This window comes from Anser cygnoides, chromosome 15 (genome assembly GCF_040182565.1).
Source record: "Anser cygnoides isolate HZ-2024a breed goose chromosome 15, Taihu_goose_T2T_genome, whole genome shotgun sequence".
NCBI classification, from domain to species: Eukaryota; Metazoa; Chordata; class Aves; order Anseriformes; family Anatidae; genus Anser; species Anser cygnoides.
The window spans coordinates 14,602,332-14,622,533 of record NC_089887.1 but is presented as its reverse complement, the minus strand read 5'-3'; the positions used below and the strand labels follow the sequence as shown (position 1 = coordinate 14,622,533).

General features: G+C 36.0%; 2 long non-coding RNA genes across 3 annotated transcripts in view; both read left to right on the top strand.

The window, feature by feature from the left end:
- Positions 1-20,202, top strand: part of LOC125183042 (uncharacterized) — a 525,727-nt gene that overhangs the window by 110,980 nt on the left and 394,545 nt on the right. The window lies entirely within an intron of this gene.
- Positions 1-20,202, top strand: part of LOC136786422 (uncharacterized) — a 62,446-nt gene that overhangs the window by 23,307 nt on the left and 18,937 nt on the right. Inside the window, exon 2 of the long non-coding RNA XR_010825018.1 lies at positions 163-17,531. This is a non-coding gene — a long non-coding RNA (uncharacterized lncRNA). The remainder of the gene's footprint in view (positions 1-162; positions 17,532-20,202) is intronic.

Genomic DNA, 20,202 nt, shown 5'->3' with positions numbered 1-20,202 from the left:
AATACTTGAAATGACTAAAAAAAGTTAATTTCAGTATAACTAAATTGTATATGGGTACCTTTCTTTTTTTTTTACCAGCTTATACTTTCTTGTCACTCTTTGAAATAGTTTACATTTCAAAGTATATGCTAATTTCCCTTTATTACTTTTCTATTTCTCCAGAAAATCCTGAGCAACAATCTATAACTTGGACTATTTATTGGTCAAAAAGAAAAGGCCTTTGACTTCCACTGCATCTGATGGTAAACTAATACTTCTGTTTTCTGATTGCTAGTCCATCAATTTAGCCCAGCTGCCATTACCTTCTTCCTTAATTTCTGATACTCAAAGCACCACTGAAATCTTTAATAAGTGAGGTTTTTCTGAGACCCTAGAATCCTTTCCTGTGCCAGATCAGCTTCCCAAGTAGATCTTTCATAGACCAAGCTGAAAAGATCATAGATAAGATGATAATAGCTTTCAGTTTTGCTTTTGGTGGGCTGCCAAACCTGAAAGATGCTACTTTGTTGACTGGATGAACTTCTGTATGTCACTGCAAATGATTTCAGAGGCATGGTCTTCCAATGGCTTTAGGGTAGTATCTGTCTGTACAGTGTCTAACTTACTTCCTTAGTCAACAGATGCCAAGTTTAGCAGCAAGTTGTATTTGTCTCTACATTCTCATTGCTGTGATGGAAGTTATATAGGCATATTTATGCAGTTCTTTTGATCTTGTTTTTGTAGTGGTTTGTAGAGCATGGTATCATTACTCTAGTCTTTCTTGTAGATACCTTTGCCCAGATAAACACTGGCCTTAATCCTGAGCACAAACATCTTTTTCAGCTGTCACTGTGTTCCTTTTGCATACAAGGTTATTGAGCAATTTTACAGGCCTGCCTTTGTATCTTAGGAATGTAGCACACAAATCCTAACTGACAGAGCTGTTTCAAAAAAAAAAAAAAACTTTGTGTAGCTTTAGGAATGGCAAAGTGCTTTTCTTTTTACTCTCTGCTGGCGTGGCCTGCATCAGTTACTAGTTTAACTTTTTGCTGTCTAACATAAATATGTCAAGGTATGTGTTGAGGTCTTTATTCCATATCAAACCGTGAGTGATATTATGCATTCATAATTGACAAATCTTAGGAAAGCATTTGCATCATTTGATACTTTTCTGCTAGTCAAAGAGTAAATAGCCTTAGTAAAGAGACAAATGGATTAGTATAAAAACCTGCATTAACCTGTGTTCACTCTGGTTTGACAAGATTCAGAGCCTTCTTCATGACAGGGATAAAATCAATATTTATTAAAATTCTATACCTGTACAATTAGACATCTTCAATCCATGGAGCATCAGCAGGAAGTAGACACATGCAAGTTTTTCTTTTCATTGTTACAGAGCTGCCAGATTATGCAGGGGAAAGAGCTGTCTTTCAATAATGCATGAAAGAGCCTAGTCTGCTTGAGGTTAAAAGATGACTAGGACATGAACAACAGTGTGCTCACTGACATTAGTCCTTGGTGGGACCAGGCAAAAACCCATTTCATGCTTTACTTGGAGGTTTAGGTTACATTGTTATGTTGCTCTAATGGAAGTTGCTTTTGGCTGTATTTTGACCTGAAAAGCTGACAAAAATCCCTTTCGCTACAATAATGTTAAATATTAAGAGAACCAAAATGCTTCGGATAGCCAGTTCCATGTTTCGCTGCAATCTGTTCCATCTTTATTTATTTATCTATCTATCTATTTAATCTGGACCATTTTCTTGGCTATAAAGTAGAACAATTTTTAAGGAGTCATTTTCCAACAATCTTATTTCCAAATAAAAATATTAATTATTAAAAATCAGTTCTGAAATTGAACAGATACTTGTCTGACAGATATTTATATATATGATTACAGTTGTGCATGTAAACATCACCACTGAGGCTGTATACTTAGATTAAATTATACATAAATATTTGCAACATTAGTTTGTGCAGTAAAGGATGACTTCATAGCCAGTTTCAGACATTCAAACACTCAAAAAAAACATTATATAGGTACAAAGATCAGTGAAAAAATAAGCATGGAGATATTTTGCTTGCTGTATGTTTTTACTGTTTTTTTATTATTATTTTTAAGCATATGTGAATATTTTCTTGTTCTTTGTGACTTTACTCTTTTTGATGAAAGTTCAAAATTTTACAGAATCTACCTTTCAAGTGAAACAAAAATGTTGTGGCAGTTGCCACAAGAAGAGAAGATATGACAAATTTGGATATGCTACATCTCACACATTCTATCTTAAGCATTTTTATTTAAATTGTGGTATTAAAGGTAGGAGAATGAATAATTGTCTATTACTTTAGTACTTCATATTTTTAAGTGAAAATAATAAAAGATGAATGATCACACCACTTAGTAATAGACGGTATCTATATCTGATTGGGGAAAAAAATAAATCCTCTGTAAAATCCAAAGGTTGAGATAGTAAAGGTCCTTTATTCACTTTAAAACTTGAGAATTTCCTACCTTCTGTCCATAGGTGGTAATAATCTCATGTCTTTCCAGTGTAGTTATGAATAGTGCTGGCTGAAGAGCAGGTAAATTGTGTTTATTTTTTTTTAATTAATTTGACTCTTTGCTGCATCCTCAACAAAAGCACAGCATAGCTGACTGCAATGGCTACATCTGCTGACAGTACAGTGCTGTGAAATGCTACCCGTGGTGCTTTCAGGTTCGTTAGCACTACACTGGTTCACTGCAGCAAGATGCACCAATATCCTTTAGATTCTTACAGCAATATAGCTTCAGCATAGCACCATTGCACCCCATGCTAATCATCTTCTCTTGGGAAAACTATTAAGTCCTTGCTTGATGTAAAGCTCCATATTCATGCTGCTTCTTGTTCTAAATGGTTGTATTTTGGTGCTGTCTTTGCTCTGCTCCATTGTACCCAGTAGAAATGCCCCAAAAATTCAGGACCATGGTACTTGGAAATGGGGGGAAGTGGGGGGAATTAGTGGCTAAACTGCAGCCCTGTGGCAATCCTTCAAACACCTCTCAGTGTAATCAGTGACCAACCGTGAAGAGCGTTAAAATTTACTTATTGATTCTTCACTGGCTCTGATCTGGTAAAGACTGAAATACGACTACCGGGGGGTGGGGGGGGTGTGGGGGGGGAAGATTTGGGAAAATGTTTGCTAAGCTTCATTTGGAATAGTGCACAGTTAAGACAATAATGTGGTGTAAACTTGGGCTTTATATAAATGTCCCTCTGTGACAAAGTAAAAACAGACACAATTTCCTTTAAATCTGTGCTATGCAAACATGAAACACGCTGCCTACTTTACTAGAGTCTCAGTAAGCAGATGGTGCAAGCCTGCCAGTGAGTACTATACCTCCCAGGTGATATTTCAGCAAGAAAGATCTGTTAGTCAAGAACATTCTCTTTCCAGTCTGTGGGGAAGAAATTTATAGAGCAATGTGTTATGGGACTGCTGATTTCTGAAACAGAAGATGGCCTTTTTATTTATTCGTTTGGGATTCTGGTTTTATAGCTTTGCTCACTGGTTCATCTTGGTATCTTTGAGAGGAGCTGAGTCTCTGGAAGAGATATGCTTTCTGAATAGGATTGTAAGATTAATTTATTTTTATTTTTAATACTAATGATGACACCGAGATTTCTCTTCTCAGAAAAACATACTTACTCCTTTCTGCTGATTTATTTCTGATTTGTGCTGCCATAAGGATTCTCCCAAGATAGTTGTTGTTCACTCAGTAATTTAAACTTTGTGAATTGCTTTAAACTTTGTTTAAGTTAAATCCCAGTGTATTTTCATCTGAATAATTTTTTTGCACTCAATCCCTGAAAATGGTTTGTGAGTGATTTTTTATTTATTTACTGTTATCTTTTTAGTTCCACTGACAGTTTTCCACCTCTTGCTAACAGCCCTCTGGTCAAGCATCCTTGGAGAAAAGCAGACAAAATATTCTGCACTAGAATATTTTTGAATTTGGAAGTGCACTAATAGATTCAAAAATTTAGCATTCTAGGGAATTACTACTGCAAAAGTTATTTGAACATGTACTGTTTTCAGTACTGTTTTCCCAGTCCTTGATTCTGCAGTCTCCATTTAGTGTACCTACACCTGTGGGAAATACTGTATGAATACTTTGTTAGCATTTTGGTCATGTACGTGAAAAACAAGCTGAAAGCATGAGGAAAGCTTCAGTGGAGAATGAGCTCCTCTAACGGATTTCATGCCTGAAACACAGCAGTCAGGACAGGTCCATTCTTTCTTCTGTACAATACCTAAAATTATGTAAATTTTTGAGCCATATTCTGCTTTGATGTAGGGATGCCAACAGTGAACTTAAACTAAATCTTAAGACATGTATTAGAAAAATTTCTTAATAAGCACATTTTCCTATTAAATTATGTTATAGTTACTAAAATCTGGAGCCAGTGTTTCACAGACAGATGTGTTTTGAAGTTAAGAGGAGCGCCCCAAATTAACTTTGTTCATTTAGCTCACTTGAGGAAGAGTGAAGGAAGCTCACTCCTCGTATTTTTCTCTGAATTTGAGGATTCAGGGGTGGAGAGGCAGCTCCCTGCCATGCTCCCTCTCAGCCCTCCCCAGTCAGCACAATGTGACGCTGCAGCACACACCACTGGGTTCCTGTCCTTCTGTCTGTCACATAAGTTGGTGTAAATGCTTGTTAAATCTTACAGTATTCGGTATCTTGGATGGAACCACTACCAAAACAAATGGGAGAAAAATTTTTGTAGAAATTAGTAAAGGTTGTGAAACCCACTTGCCCTCTTATCCTTACAGTTCTATCATAGATGTATCCTCTGTAGCTTTAACCCAAGATCTCCTTTAGTAGTCTCCATCTATTGGGACAGACTACCTGGGTGGTGAAAATGTTTGCCTAAAGCTTGGCAGGGCCAAGAAAGTTATGAACAACCTTAAAGATATGGACATTTGTGCTTTCTGTGCTGAACAGAGCCCGTTGATGTGGTCAAAGCAGCTAAATGTAGTGATAGTTTTACACTGTGCTTGTGTAACTTGGGTACAATAAAAATACAGAATATACACAGCAGGAGCTAACAGTAACTGAGATGTGAGATAAAAAGTCTTTTGAATAAGAACATATTGGGTTTAGTTTTTTTCAGGTTTGTTTTGGGTCTTTGTTTTTACTTTGCTTGGTTAGTTTGCTTTTTTTATTTGTTTATTTGTTTTTCTGTGTGCAAAGGAAGCTGAAGACTAGATATTAGATCTTTTAGGAAACCAGGAATGAGACATGATTGGGTTTGGGTGTCTCAGATCCTGCAAGATGCTAACTTTGTAAATGAAATGGTTAGGATTTTTTGGTAATAAGAAAAAAGGCTTTGCAGGAGATAACATGAAATCTCTAGATAAAGCAATTTTCAGAAACTCAACCTCTTGATATAATTGCCAATATATGTTAAAACAGACATATGATTTAACCTTAACATTTAAGCATATCCACACAATTGAAAAGTTACCCAGGACTGCTCGGCTTATCTTTTCTTTTTGTGATCTTAAGTGAAATGCCTGGCTCCTTACTGATTTTGTGAACCAGATGTACTGAAATATATAAAATCACTATCCTTATTATAGAAGCCAAACAGGCTTCATTATATAGATATACAATGGTGCTGCTGGGCAGATGTGTAGTTTAGAGTCACCCTAAAATACAGCATGGTCTCCAGGATCATAAATGCTAGCATAATCAAAAATGAAAACACATGTTCCCAGAGTGCATGGCTGTGGTTGGAAACCAGCAGTGCATCCCTGTGAGCTGCAGATCTTTTCCTTTAGCAAGCGCTATGGTGGGGTTTGTGTCTCCAAAATTAGAGTTGTCAAGTCTACAGTTACCAGAAGGATGGGTTTGACATAAACTGAGATCACTATCTGACCCTTTCCATCAGTAGAAGGCACCAAACCATGCTCCACAACTAAATTTTTCACAAGTCTTCTTTTCTTTGCCATCTGTGCTACCAACTGCTCTTCTACTGTATATCGTCTGCCTGAAGACGTGCTAAGCAGGTGTGGCACATGCTTGGCTCATTCCTGCTTTGCATGTGTAATGTAATTATGTTTGACAGACTTGGTTTGATTGAGAGAAAACTATGAATTGGATTAAATGTTTTTTGTTTAGACTTTATTAGCTAAAGATGCCATTGCATAATTAATTTGTGAATAAGCAGCAATCTTGCAAATGAGGCAGTGAATCAAAAGCACAGGAAGACATTATAGCCTCTTCTCAGGATGAGTTTACACATTTCTTATTTGTAGTATTCATTAAAAATACATAAAGGAAGGTTAACGAAACATTGCAACAAAGAACCACAAAAACCAACCAGCCACAGAAGCCTTCATATATGCATAAGTCAAGAAACTGAAAGCAAGCTAACTCAAAACAGGAGCCTGTGCTAGACAGTAAAATCACTTGCTAGACAATAAAATCATTAATAATATTTAAGTTCTATTCCTGGAAATTTTCTATTCGACCCCAAAGCTTTGGAGCAAGAATGTTGGTAGAACCATACACTTCCAGATTCAGTGCAGAAAATTAAGAATATTTTTTAAACGTAGGGAAAGTTTTACTTTGAGGTTTTTAAATTTTTACTTGGAAAAGATGCTACTATTTACATTTCTGGGATGGAAACAGGCTGTCTTAATTCCTATCCTTCAAAATGTTTTCAGTTGCATCTGTTTCTACTTTATGTTTAGGTCATATAAATTCTGCAGCCGTACAAACCATATCACTCTGGTAGAAAGTGAAGAAAATTGGCACAGAGGTTTAGTTTATAGCACATTTTGTTGCGAGTTAGTTCTCTTGTCATAAGCCTTCTATACCAAAGCTCAGGCAAGGCTGAGGCACTGAGCCTGATCTTGTCTGCTCCCCTGGGCCCACGGGTAGCTTGTGGCTGGGGGTTCTGGTGAGACCGTCACAGGCAGCGAGGTCTCTTGTTGCCCTCAGAACCCTGACACCTGATCAGATGATTTGAGATAAATCTATTATATTTCAGTTTGTCTCCCTGATTTCCTGTTAGCTAATTTTCATCTTTGAGCACGTCTTCTCCTGGACACGCATTGTTCCAGTCAATCTTCTTTGTCAGCACTGTCACTATCATGCATACTTCATACATTCCCTTTGGGTGCAATATTCTGTCTTATCTCAATTCAGCAGAAACAAATATTTCTAGCTCAGACATGCAAGGACATTTTCACTCCAGGGTACCAAAGATGTAGGTTTTACTTGAACCAATGACAGCAAATGAAAGTGAAGGTGTCCTAAGGTGATCCTTGAAACTGAGAGTCTGGATTATAATGTTCCTCATTTCCTTTTTCTTTTCTTTTCCTTTCTGTTTCTTAGTAGTAACAGGCAAACTCTTATCACAGGAATTTGTCATTTATTTGTTTATTGTATTGTAACTGTATAATGATTGAGGATGATAACTAATGTGGAGGTACTAACTTCCACATTAGCAATAGCAATACGTATTAGGAAAAGCTCTTAGCCCAAACAACAATCTTTGAATGCAGCCATAAGGGAAATATAAAAATAGGTCTTCTGAAAGTGCAGTTTAGAAATTAAATTAGTTTGCCAGTAAGAACTTATCAGCTGTATAATGATTGATGCAAATTAACCTTCTCATTATTTTAGGTGAATTTATTCCTTTACACAACCATGTGAGTGAAACCACCAATACTTCACACTGGATGAGAGGACAAATAGCTTTTTTCTTTTTCCCCCTAAGAACTATCACACTCATATACATCTCCCTTGGAAAAGTTATAAAACAAAGAGATTAGAGAGGTTTTTTAATATGTTTAGCCATCTAACATCCTCCTGCTGCCTGTCTTTCACTTCTACGTGAAAGAATGTTCTGCTTCTGCTTCCCAGCAGAGTTGCATTTTTTCTCTTGAGCACTAATCTCAATCTGGTGGGAAAGAAGATTGAAGTGTGGTCATTTAATATTTTTTTCTTCCTTCTAAACTCTTTGCCAAAGGTTTATGGAGTGGTAAGATGTCTGATCTCCATTTTTATTCTAATTCTTTGGCCATTGCTCAAACCCTGGTTTCAATCACGTTCTATATATTATGATTATTATATTCTTCTTGTGCAATGTTTTGAGCCTTCAACATTCATACAGATGTACTGCCCTTGCTACTCTATCACCAGATAATTAATTTTTCTTCATTACCTGTACTTAGGATTTTTCCATGAATTTCCCGTTGTGTTGGCACTTCCCATGGAGATGCTCAGAACATTAAGTACTATGGCAGTGCTGTTGATTTTTTCTAAAGACACTAATCTTCTTTCAGAAGCTGTATGATGTTTAAATACAGTTTTCTCTCTGTTGTGATTTTTATTACAGAATTCCTGTCTTTGTTGTTTGAGTTTCAATTGACTCCATTGCTTTTCAAATCCCTCCAGCCTTCCCTCAATTTTATTTACCTTAGTCTCAAAGGAGGCTGTGGAAGCTTGAAGGTTATCGATTTTTAAATGAAGAGATTGAAGAAGTTCTTTTACTAAGGTGTCTTGTAAAGTGTTTGAAGGTGGAGAGGCTGTGCTAGGCATGGAAGATGATGTCTGCAGGGTGGGCTCACTTGACCCATCATGCAACAGGTTTTATTTTATCTGCGTGCTTCTTTCAAACAACTTCTGGCACATTATTGTTTAGTTGTCTGTCTCAAACAATGTCAAAACACTTGAGGAGACTTATCATCAGGGTTTCAAAGACAGTGGTGGGTTTTTAGGCTTGTGAGTATGTAATAGGAGCTATAACCTCTGCAGCAAACCCATCAAATGATCCATGTTGTTAGAGTACTACACAAAGCCATTCTCATCGTCAAGTTCTTTGTGTCAGCGTGACTTTGCACAGCCTTCTTTTGTCTGTCTGGGGTCTTAATGAGACACTGGGCAAATAAGATCTCAACCCCTCCACTCTTTCAGAATGAGAGTGGGAAAAGGAATGGAAAAAAAATAGTATATGGGAGTATAGCGAATGGAAAAGAAATGCCTTTGTTAATAAGGAGTTTCACAACAAATAAACTTGAAGCAGGTGAAGTTGCTCCTCTTTGCCAAATTGAAAAAGTGTGATAGAAACATAGCCCATTCATTTAAAAGCAAGCCATTATTTTCCTCCCTTTACTTCTTCCTGTTTGTCAGATTTGGGGTTTGAATCAGGATCCTCTAGGTCGAAGCCCCTCTTCAACTAACGATTGGCTCCGAAAGAGGGAATGAAGAATTTCAAGGAGAGTATCTGAACAGAAATCCTGAACACCATAGGTACTAGGGAGATTTAGTTTGGGGAGCAAATATTATGATATAGGATTAATATTATTTATTTTGAATATATTGGTGATAAACTAAGGTTGTTTGGAGAAATATTTTTTCACTATAAAGCCCTGAATGTTCTCTGAAACACAACGGAGGACAAAATTCAGCACATTTCAGGTTCAACTTTGACACTTTAGAAGGTAATAGTGATTGTTTTGTCATAATACGAACACTTTATAAGAGAAAATAATACTTTAGTTTTTAGTTTTATTTTCATCCAACGTTGAATACGTTTTAGCTTCAAAATAATGTTTTAAAGTTTCCTTAAAAGAAAAATGCTGATTCTGCAGCAGAACTTTATTGAAATTATTGCTTATAATCTCTGTAATGCCTTAAATAATTCTACCTATTTTTTCTCCCAATAAAATATTTTAGATCAAAGTAGAATTAATAACTGCTAATAACAGGATGAGCAAAGTTAGTCATCTGTCTGTAAGGGTCTTTGATTCTGTAAGGTTTTTTTTGCCACTGAAGACTGCAAAAATGTCTCTTCCACCTGGCACAACATGCAAATAGCTCCCCTGAGTTCAATATGCAGCATTTACCTCTCTGTGTATCATGTTATCAAGCTTTTGACCATGGTGATTATTTGAGTAGTAAATGCAACACTTGTGACTTACAATATTACATGTAACAACAACATTCTCAGCTATGAAATTAAATGCCTTGTTTCATTACTGAGAGCAGCAATGCTGGAAGCTTTCTGAAGCTCTTAAAACGGTAGAGGATGAGGATGTTTTTACTCTGAAGTAACTGATTCAAAGCACACTTGTAATGCCGTAAACTGGAACTTTCAAAGCAGAATGGTGAAGTTAGATGCCAGACTCTCACTGGGTTTCAGTAGGGTTATCTGGAGAACTGGATTTAAGAATATCCTTGGAGAAAAGAAATTCAGTAGGTTTACACAGAATCAGCCTGACAGTTTCTGAACTTCCTTTTAACACGGAAGGAGAAATTTATTAACACTTGTTCTTATATTTAAGTACTATATATGTATATATATAAAGTACACTAACTGCATTTTTTATTTCCACTACATCTTATCCATCTCTTATTCTAGAGAAGGTGACTTAAAGCATCAGTTTGATTCTGGAAGTAATATAGTCCCTTAGAATAATCTGGGTTGGAAAAGATCTTCAAGATCACCAAGTCTAACTACCCACCTGACCTACCCAGTTCCATCACTAAGCCATGTTCCTTAGTGCCACATCCATGCATCTCTTCAATACCTCCAGGTATGGGGACTCCTCCACCTCCCCGGACAGCCTGTTCTGATGCTTGACCACCCTCTCCATAAATAAAATTCTTTCTGATATCCAATCTAAACCTTCCTTGATGCAACTTGAGTCCATTTCCTCATGTACTGTCACTTGTCACCTGAGAATAGAGACAGATACTCCTCACTGCAACCTTTTTTCAGGTAATTGTAGAAAGCAAGGAGGTCTCCCCTCAGCCTCCTTTTGTCCAGACTACACAACCGCAGATCCCTCAGCTGCTCCCCGTAAGTCTTGTTTTCCAGTCCCTTCACCAGCTTCCTTGATCTTCTCTGCATATGCTCGAGCAACTCACTAACCTTCTTGTAGTGAGGGGCCTAAAACTCAACCCTATATTCAAGGTGCCATCTCACCAGCGCTGCATACAAGGGGACAGCCACTCCTCTGGTCCTGCTGGCCACACTATTTCTGACGCAGTCCAGGACGCTGTTGCTCTTCTTGGCCACCTGGGCACAGCGCTGGCTCACGTTCAGCCAGCTGTCTACCAGCACCCCCAGGTCCCTTTCTGCCGGGCAGCTTTCCAGCTGTGTGGGGTGGTTGTGACCCAAGCACAGCACCTGGCACTTACTCTTCTTGAATATGATGTGACTGGCCTCAGCCCATCGAGCCAGCCTGTCTGGATCTGCAAAACCTTCCTACCCTCAAGCAGATCAACAGCCCTGCTTAATTTAGAATCACCTGCAAATTGACTGAGGGTGCACCTGATTCCCTCATCTGTTTCAAAGTCCTCTACCTATTAGAAGAATTGTGTGTATAAATATGTGTGAGTGTGTATGTATATGTGAGTAGGATAGATGTTTTCTTCTTAACAGATCTTTCTCTTTATGCAGCCAATTTTGTCCCATTCTGTTGCACCACATAAATACAATATGTCAGATTCTGCAGTCTGTATTGTTTTCTGGAGACTGGAGATTGTGTTCCATGGCTTTTTTTGCTGTGCCTGAATAAAAGCCAGGATGTTATTGCATCACTTCATTTTATATCAAATTATGTTGTCATATAATGATATAATTGCCAAACACAAGCAGATGCAATGGTTATAGTACAATAAAATGTCACAACTGAGAACACTTTGTGTTTTCATTTAGAAGTTTGTTTTTCAATATGAAAGTTTCTAACACAGTTGGGATGTGCATTTCAACATGTCTATATTTGTTTTCTACTAATGTGGCTTTATTTAGGTTTCAGAATTAAGAAAAAAAAAAATCAGTACCCAAATTATAGAAAGTACATAAGTTGTGCTAAGGTCTGCCCTGTTCAGCAAGCACTTCAATGGTGAAAGTACTCAGTGAGTACTGGCTGGGGGAGATGCTGGCATGAGTTACTTACAGACATACTTTGTGTAAAGCTAATCACACTCTGCACTCTAAACTACATTTTCATTAGTCAAGTTGATCTTTATTGACAAAGAAATATGTGGTGCATTACAACAAATTAAACTACATGAAATGCAAAACTATAATGAGAATTTATTTATTTTTTAAGTGTATGGAAAGAAAATTGCAAAAGCAAATGTCAGGTAAAAATAGAGGTTCACAAATTCCTCTATACAGTTATTATTTAAGTATAAGGCTTAAATTCATATTTCCTTTTAATTGGCTTTCTAATTATTTATTTTCTTTTAATTGATGCCACTGTGAGTGAAAAAATTTTGAATTTACAGACATTTTAGTTGATATGATCTCTTTAAAAAAATTTCTCCCCCATCCTGGCTGCATTCATTACAGGCAAATCAATGAAAATTGATAAACCCATGATGGAAAAAAAGAATGTATTTGTATTCATTACAGAGGATTGGAGATAATAATAAAATGAAATGTTGTTATAGTGAGATATAAACCCAACCTAAGGAATTGTTCAATATGTGAATAGCTAGATACATTTCATTACTGTGATGTGGAGCAGCTTGATAGTGGAAGCCAATAATTTAAAAAGTCTTGAGCACAGGGTTATGCTGACTATACAGTTCAATACGTTAATTGACAATAAATCCTGCTTGCCTATAAAAAGCACTTCACTAGTCATTTTCAAGATGGTCATGATTTTTTATGATGCGGAACTTTTAATTTACAGGGATGATAAAAATAGATTTACTTTCAGCCACTTGTATTTGATTTAATTACCTAATCAACTATAAATCATCTACTATTGAAAAAGTAATTTAACGGAGATGATATTTTGTCGTCTTTTTTTTTTTTTTCTAAAGTAGAAAAGGGTCTTTTGTAAAGGAAGCTGAGATAGGGTTTAGAGGAATTAAAAATTCTATTCTTTTGAAGAAAGGGTTAGCAGTTCAAAGCCAAGATGCTTGGTTTTACCAAATAAAGGCCTAAATTTTTTGAAAGACTTGTTTATGGTTATTTAATCTCCTGTTAGGAAAGCACATAGTAAAAGAGCTGTAGAGCAAAAGACTAGCTATGGATATTAGTGATATGAAACAGGCATTGTATGATAGAACTTTTCTCTGTCGGAGATCTGTTTGAGCTAATACCACACCGTATGTCTAGTGGCCAATGAACATATAGCATGACTGTGAACGAAGAAACGACTGTGCCATCTCCAAGCAAGGAAGAGAGAAACCAGTGTGATTTTAAGTCAGAATCAGAGTGGCTTGATAGAGGATTGTGAGGCTTTATTTTGTGAATTATACTGTAATTTTTAGTTCCTTACACTGTAATTTTTAGTTCCTAGATGAAAACAGGATAAGTTTTCCTATATTTTAATGGCTATCTAACAAAAAAAAAAAAGTAATATGTAAAAAAAAATCCTAAAAAAATAGAAGAAAAATGTTTTTTAAAGAGAAAAAAAAGATGTTTTGAAGGAAGAAGGATGAGATTTTATAAATGGAGGGTGACAATATTTAGTAGTTTCTATGTACAGTCTTATTAAAGAGGCAAACTGTATACTGGGAATGAAAATAATTCATCCTATAATACATAGGCTCCCAATGTCTCTCTTGAAAAACATTATTTATTTCTTAAATTTCATTAACAAGTGTGGGTATAACATCCCCCAGACTATATTTACTTGAGGCTGATAGTACTCTAGACAGAAGATGGTCCAGGTGAAGAGCTTTTGAAATCTTTTCAGAGAGGAATTTTGGTCAGCTGGATTACAGTTGTTGAAAGGATTACAGAAAAAGAATTGATTTTAAATGTTTGTTGCTTGGTATTCTTGTTTGACATTACTTAAAAAACAGATTTAAAAAAAAAAAAAAAAGCCCACCCAACCAACAAATTCATCAGACATATCTCCTGTTGTCTGAGTAGAGGGAAAATAAAAGAAAAAAAAATGAAATACAGTAAATACAGTATCTTTAGAAGAAAGAAAAAAAAGAAAGATATGTGGTCTAGATTAGAAAAAAAAAGTGTGTTACTGATGGATTATGAAAATAATAAAAGCTAAGAAAGTACATAAAGTAAAGATAGGAATAGTCATGCCATTAACATTATGAATGAAGAAAAATCAATGCTAGAAAATATCTCCTTGCACATTCAGGTCACTTTATGAGTTGGGAATAAAGCCAGCTTCTGTAATAAGGGTAAAAGAATCATGTGAAATAATGAAAACTGGACTGGAAAGTGGAGATTTGAGACTAAATTACCTTGATAACTAGAAAGCTTCATTAAATTTAAGGAAAAAAAAAAAAAAGAAAAAAGTAAAGTATGTGGTTAATAAAAATTTGCATTTTTCTTACGTTTTTTGACAACAGCTTTTAAAAAAGCTGAAGAAATGGATATTTTGCATCCTATAACTCTTTTCATAGAAGACTTAGGAACTTTGCATTTTAATTTCCATAATCAAAGGTTTTTATTCTCATAAGTCCACTGTGTAATTTACAACCAACATGAAATTACATCCGCCCTCATAAAATTCCTCAGAATTACCATAGGTAAATGAAAGTTGCCATACTGAGTTACACCAGTATCCCATTGTCAGATGAGGCTGGGATGAAGTACTTGCAAGACAGTATAAGAAAGCTTAAATGGGATAATTAGGATATAGCTTACCCACACAAAAATGTTACTTTTTCTTACTCAGTGAAAGGTTGGATTACACATTATTCTTGGAGACATGGAGATTATGTTCTCCCCAACTGTTTGCGGCTTCTTTTTAACCCCTAGCAAATGAGTATTAGAACTTATGAGATTTTAGCACAATTATTTAGTACAGCTACTCATATATGGCTTCTATTAGGGATGAGTTTTTGTATTACCAACCTTGTTGCAGCTCTTATTGACTGTCTTATTGACTTATTTCGGGCTTGGCTCTGGATCTTAATTTTCTGAGTATAGATTTATGTCTTAACAGGATTCGTTCATTGGCTGGGTTTTACTTCTGTATGGCTTTCCATGGTATAATAAATTCTAAATTGAAGCTGTCCTGATGGTATGTTTTGTGTCTGCTGACTTGAAGATGGACATAGCCCCCGTCTAAAAACAAGTGAGGGCACAAATTGCACAGTCACGTCAGGCACCCCAGTATTTCCATTGAGTACAGGTCTAGATGGTGACTTAAATGGCTGGGACATGAGTGGGAAGTGGCTCGTCTGGATGTGTCAGACTTACTGCACATGGGCTTATGTATACATAGCTGATCTACAGTGACAACATGCATTCTTTTGCTGGAAACTTGGCATGATAGAAACATACATACTTGATGTAAAATTGTTACACTGGATAATGCTAATGGGAAAGTGAAAACGTGCAGAATCTAGAGAGTATTCTTCTCTTCTTTCTCTTGTAATTGTGTGTAGATACTATTCCTGTAGTTGTTTTATTCTTCTGTGAGTCAGGAATAATTCTGGTTTTGGTTTGCTCCAGGGAAACTCAAGATTATGAGCTGAGGTCCATTTGACAAGCATATGAACCAGTAATTAAGTTCCTGAGTATTTCCTAGGGGAAAAAGAATGAGTCTCCAAGACCATTCTCTTAAGTGGTGGTTCAAATACCTTTTGGCCTAGAATGTCACCTAGATAAGAGAAGTCAAGTACAAACGACACAAGTATTTTTAGAAATGACAGAGCCTACTTTAAAATTACTGGCAGAAAGGAATAGACAATGCCACCTCTTTTGTAGGTTCAGACAAAGTTATCTGTATTAATTTTTCTGGTTTATCTGTTAGTTCCCTGGGAGCTCTTGTCCAAAAGCAGATCACTGCCAAGTAGGTTATCTTAGACAAACCACCTTTCTTAACATACAGTAACTTTTGTATTAACTAGCATACAGTTTCTGAAAGGTAAAGGATACAGAGATATGGTCAATCAAAAGTAGTAGAAAAGGAGATGCAATAAGAGGAGAGCATATATTTTTGATGTTCAGACTACCCAGAATCTGAGAGGGTTTATGACATGCTCTCCTGGGTCCATTTTAACCAGCAACCTTTTGAATTTCTGTATATGAATATTTCTGTAAGATTTAACATGTTTCCCTTTACCTGACTTCACAGTGCAGGGCAACTGCTTGCCCTTCCAGGAAGCGAAGGCAAAGTGTGCAGCCTGTGAATTGTGGCTATATAGTTCTCATAGCATTGGTAACTTCATGAACAACTTCAGAACTTTCTTCACCCCTCAGTGCTTATTTTCCACTTGCATGCTTTATCAGGTTAAATGTTTTATAGACAAAATTCTGATTAAATATATCCTGCTCAAATAACTCAAGAAAATAAGAATAGCAGGGAACAGCAGAAAGAAGAGAACATGGAATCTGTAATTACTTTGACTTTTGATGTACCAAGAGGCAATTTTTTTTTAAACACTCCTTCTCTTCCCACATATGCTATGATAAACCTCATTGAAGTCAGTAGTTGTATTGTCTATAAAACTGATGTTGGTGGAAAAAAAAAAAAGAGCATGATATGTAACAAGGTATAACCAAGTCCTCAGATGTTAAGATCTGTGCATTAGGAAATCAACTCTTCTTCCCCTGCGTTCAAGGACCACTACTCACAGTTATATCAAAGGTATGACAGACATTTACATTTACCTTTATTCCTACCCTTCTTCCCATAAGAAACTTACCAAACATATCACATGTTCTTAGGTAGAAGTATCACAGATGGACTCGAGGAGCTTCCTTGAACAAGTGTAGGTCCCAACATCTTTTTAACTGTACGTTTCCAGGTATTCTGTCCTTAAAAGGCACTCTGATCCCTGGACTGTGAATAATGGGACTGTGAATAATGTTGAGCTTCTGCCGCTTCCACAGAATTAAGGCAGAACTTTGCCATGAATTTTGCTGAGGACTGAGTGCATTCTGACCACAGGATATTTTTTTTTAGGTATAATTAATGGATAATTGGCATTTGTTCTGACATAATAAATAACAAAGCTTCAAACAAAGAAGAAACTGTAAGAATTACTTAGGAGCTGTTGATACTAACAGCAGGAAAGAAAGATTCTCTTCATTACTATAAGAAGCTATTGATAGACTTCAAATAAAGTCAGTAATTCCTGAAGGCACTAAGTAAAAGCTGTAACTTCCTTCTGTTATTACTGCAAATCCAAGTATAAATTGGGAATTGACCCAGACAGCTGTTGTTTTAACCTCTCCATCTCTAAAAGGTGTAACTTTTTCTTCACTCAACATTTGCTAAAAATGATGATTTATTTTTGTTTTATATAATGATCAGGATAGTCTCTGAACAATCATTTAAATTGTTTTCAGTTTTCTGAGGTAGTTCTCTGGTACAGATTCCTTAATTCCCTCTCCCAGAGCAGGTTTGTGTGTGTCACATCTGTAGTGTTCCTAATGAGTTGCTAATGAGGCTTTGTAAATGTGGAGGCACAGCCAATGAGGTGGTGGTGCTGGGAGGCTGATGCACTATCTAGAGCTTTTTTGGAGGTACCATCTGTAAGAGTCTCCCTGCACTTAACAAGCATGTTTTCCCATGTAACTCTAAAGCCCTGAGCTTTGAGAGAGGTAAGAAAGATTCCTGGCTCTACTTGGATGCTTTGTTTATTAAGAAATTTCTATAATTGATTATTACTGCTTTGTATACCCTACTTAGACTAGTAGTCTTCAATTTTGCATTTCTAAGTTCCTTAGCTGAAAAGGGGAAAAAAATCGTCACCCAACAGTAAAAGAATGGCTGATATACCAAAATTAGTCTCACATTCAAAACTGATGAGGATCACATTTTGAATTGGTAACAGATGGAGAAATGCCGAGTTTTGCCTTAGTGTCTATAATGCTTCTTATGCTGGAATGTGTTTTTATTTCTTGCATAGTTCACTTGAGTCTTATAATTCTAGCAAGATCCACCATAAACAAAACAAGGCACTTTTAAAGTCTATATTGTCTATATTGTTTCTTCCTTCCAAAAAAACAGTGAGTCTGACTTTGACAAGTGAGTTTGACATGAATTGTGAGCTAATTAAGGTGAAAGCATTCCATGCATTTCATCACTTATTCTGATTAGTCAAATTATATTAATATAGTCCACTTAGTCTGAGGTATCTTTTTTAACTAAAAATAGTAAAAAGAATGCTACTGAAGAGAGTAGTTAGTGAACTCTCTACTACTCAAGAAAATTAGTAAGACTGAAAGGCTAAAGAAGTAAATAGTTGTTGCACTTGTGTTGATTACCTTTACCATTTTGGATAAAATTAACCTTTTGGTATGTATCTCATATGGAAAACGTGGGAAGCTACGTTGCTCTGAGAACAGTGTATGGTAAGTTGTCATTACAGAACATGGCCATGGACCATTATTCAACATTTCTGCAAGTTAAGAAATAATTTTAATATGCTTTTCTTTACTGCTTAAGCTGCTTACTTACCAAGTCCAATCTTCTTTCTAAAAGAGACTCTTTATTTGTGAAAGTATTTATACAAAGAATATCAGCATTATTTTATTAGTGACTTTCTAAAGAACCAGACAAGTCTATTTGAAGCTTTTCTTTGGTATTAACTAGATATTTTATCATAAGTGAGCAAGGCGTTTCTGGTTCACTAGTCTTTATTGCTTTCTTGAATGCATTTCAACCTCATTCACAGTTCAAGTCTATATAATCCTTATGCTTTTCATACTTTTAAATCCTTCACAGTGTTTTCTGTATATCTGACTCTGCTAATATCCACAGAACTTGGGTCTTAAAGCACAATCCTGAGTTAGCATAATTCTGTACTGAGAGTAAAATACACATTTTCAACAATCCCTTTACTGCTCAAAAACAAGGGCAATGTTATCTTAATGCCAACATCCCCCAACCTCAATTTTCCCTTTTGGAGCCCCAGATCTTGTCCTTACAATGAAAATATGAACTATAGCTTGTTCATTCATTTATTATTGCTCTGAACACCAGTTATGAATCTGCTGTCCAATTGTGTCACCCATTCTTTGATTTGAGTATGCTGTCAGTATGCCTTTATGGCTCTTGCTTGATATTACTTTAATCCCCCTCCCACACACATTTTCTTCTTGAATTTTACATGAAACATTAAAAGATAATTGGTCTTGTGCAAATATGCAACCAAACTTAATTGAAAAAAGAAAAAAAAAAAGAAAAAAAAAAGTAGTTTATAACTACTTTCCTGAATTGGTAAAGTTTGTCTATTATCATTGCAAAACAATTTTATTTATAATAAACAGCCAAGCTATTCACAAAAAACAGGGTGGTATGTTTTTTTTTTGTTTTGTTTTAAAAATGTAAGACAGTGTAAAAGATTTGGTTTGAGATACTGCAGAGTAGTCTTGTTTTTATGTGACTCTTGATTTGCAGTCATTACAAATGAGAATGTGAGTTCAAGATGAACTGCTGTGGGTTGCTAAAGTAATTGCAGAACAAAGGCATGTTCTCTGCTCAGTTCTTACAACTTGAGGTGTCTGTTCATTTGTGAGTTCTCTTTCCTTGGTTCACCATTTGTTTTTATAGAAGCCCATTCAGTTTCATGGAGCATAATCAGAAAGTAGATGGGTCTTCTCTTTTGCTACGCAAAATGTTTGGCAAATCATTCACCCACCATCCCTCACCCAATCGACAAATTCCCTATTTAAGGTCAAAACATTGCGTGAAAGTGGGAAAACTTACTAGATTGATTTATAAAGCTAAAAAGAAGAGGTTTTCTGACTAGACTGAGCAACAGCTGTGTCCCTCAGGCTATGCTATTTCCATCCAGAAAGCACAGGGAGTTTCTGTTTAGACCCATAAAAATTCTTTCAGGAACAGTATCTACACATTTCCTTCCCACCCAAGGAATTTTAGTATTTTAGTATGCTGCAGTGGCCTTTATTGTTTAAAAATCTTTTTTTTGGTGATATTTATCCTCCCAGTTATGGTATTTCTTCTGGGGACTTCAGTATGGCATTGACTATGTTGATGGACGTGTCTTTTAATACCTAATAACCTGTTCTTTCTCATTCCTCTCTTTGAAAATTCCTTGGTTTAAAGGATAGTATAGTTTCAGGTCCATCAGAGTTCGAAGTGTGCTGTAGCTTTTTTTGTCAAGCTTCACTCAACAAAGGGTGAAGGCACACAAGCTTAACAGGTTGTTGGTTTTGTGGTATCATACGGTTTTCATGTTGGAAAATTACATTTCATAGTCTTAATTGTTACCAAGAGTGAAATCATGTGGTCTGCTAATTACAAAGA